Raw genomic sequence first — 2,500 nt, 5'->3', positions numbered from 1 at the left:
TAACGACCAAGGGAACAAGGCAACCTTGCCACACACAGACCCTTGCATGAACGACCAAGGGAACAATGGATGTGAGGCTGGCAAGGCTAGGTCACGGCAAGCCAAGCAGTCAGGCTACACAATTGATGTGAGGCTGGCAAGGCTAGGTCATGTCAAGCCAAGCAGTCAGGCTACACAAGGGAACAAGGCACCTTGCCACACACAAACCCATGAACGAACGACCAAGGGAACAACGCCTCTTCCCACACACAGACCCATGAACGACCAAGGGAACAAGGGTATGAACGACCAAGGAACAATGCGTATTGCCACACACATTCCCATGAACGACCAAGGGAACAAGGCTACCTCCCAAACAAACACACATGAACGACCAAGGGAACAAGGCTTCTTCCCACACACAACCCCATGAACGACCAAGGGAACAAGGCACCTTGCCACACACATGCCCATGAACGACCAAGTGAACAATGGATGTGAGGCTGGCAAGGCTAGGTCATGTCAAGCCAAGCAGTCAGGCCACACAAGGGAACAAGGCACCATGCCACACACAAACCCATCCACTAACGACCAAGGGAACAATGCATATGGGGCTGGCAAGGCAAGCAGGCTACCCAAGTGAACAACGCCTCTTCCCACACACAGACCCATGAACGACCAAGGGAACAAGGGTATGAACGACCAAGGAACAATGCGTATTGCCACACACATTCCCATGAACGACCAAGGGAACAAGGCTACCTCCCAAACAAACACACATGAACGACCAAGTGAAGAAGGCTTCTTCCCACACACAACCCCATGAACGACCAAGGGAACAAGTTTACTTCGTACACGAACACCCATGAACGACCAATGGAACAAGGCATCTTGCCACACACATGCCCATGAGCAACCCAATCCCATCCTCATCGGTCTAAGGAACAAGGGGCCTTGACAAACCATGAGCAGATTTCTAAGCAAGTCAAACGATGAAGGGAGCAAAGTGTAGTTCCTACTTAGTACATAGTAAATTGAATATATGAGTTCCAATCCGATCAACTCGTGTTCTTTCGAGTTCATCTAAGCCACCTATGAATACCTAAAAGCCTTATCTGCCTGCCTATCACCAGGCGACAGGGACAAAAACCCAAATATGATATATTTTCATTTCAAGTCCATTCGTCTATGTTAACAATGACCCACACAATGTTTCAATGGCATTCCTACTTGATTTGAGCGACATTCCAACAAGTAGGGAACCAACGCTTCAAGGCGTGACCAAGGATAGGACACAAACATTTACGCCTCAAACATGACATTTTGTTTTTTTTTTTCATTTCAAAGCTTTTCATTTATAATAAAAAGCATCCCTACAAAATTTTGTGTCAATCCGAATTAATTCGAGCGAGTTATGGACGATTTCGCACAATTATGCATCCCTGGGCAAATCAATATCTGTTCCTGTCACCAAGCTCTTTGTGCAATATGTATATATAGGGGAACCATGGGACTGCTGCCCATTGGCGCCCCAAGGATGTCCAGCGCCCAAGGCTCTCGAGGCTGGCACGCTCGAGGCATGGCCAAGACGCCCGCTCTTGACGAAAATGGGGCCAAAACGCCCCCCATTGGCGCCCCACTCCCGTGTCCCCTCGCCCCCAAGTCGTGTGTGTCCAAAAATTATGCATCATCAGGGAAATCAATGTCTGTTCCTGTCACCAAGCTCTTTGTGCAATATGTATATATAGGGGGTACCATGGGGTCTCATTCTCATAGGTGCCCGGCATGGTTGATGGGCAAATAAGAATCGTGAGGCTGTATCGAGCACACACGAGGCAAGCCAAGCCAAGCCCCACGACCCATGAAAGAGGCCATCCCCCCCAACACGTTGCCTTGATTTCTCGAACGGTGACCTGAAAAATAGCCCCATCTCCTTGAGTCTCCTCGACGTTGTGCCCATACACTAGCCCGTTGCCTTGATTTTCCTCGACATAGGGCGCAGAAACTAGCGCCGTTGGCTTCACCTGTGCCTCGACGCCGTGCGCATACTAAGAAATATACATCCTCAGGGAAAGCAATGGGTGTTGCTGTCACCAAGCTCCTTGTGCAATATGTATATATAGGGGGGGAGCAGTGGGTGAGCATGGCAAGGGATGAAGGTGCCAGACTGCCTTTGAGCGCGAGCTTGGGTGACTGTTGCTTGATTCCTAGTCGGTGGCATAATACCCCTCCGAGTGGGGGCCTTGGCGTGGTGTGGGGATGCCTCGTTAGGTCTCTGCGACACCGATCCAGGGTTGTGGTCTAGCTTTGGAAGTTTGGGATGGTGCTGTTTGTGTGGCAATTCGATGATGATGTGCTTGCTGATCTATGTTTGACGTGCTACTGGTGCTAGCCAGCATTTGATTTGTGCTGATGATTGGGAAACGATAGGCGTTAAAGTGGCATGTGTTGCTTTTTGTGATACTACTATGGTACGCTAGTCTATCCTTGTTAGACGTGCGGTTGGTGCCTAAGCGTAGCT

Source organism: Lactuca saligna, unplaced genomic scaffold (genome assembly GCF_052625555.1).
Source record: "Lactuca saligna cultivar CGN05327 unplaced genomic scaffold, ASM5262555v1 scaffold_50, whole genome shotgun sequence".
NCBI classification, from domain to species: Eukaryota; Viridiplantae; Streptophyta; class Magnoliopsida; order Asterales; family Asteraceae; genus Lactuca; species Lactuca saligna.
Note: the sequence above shows the minus strand (reverse complement) of the source record.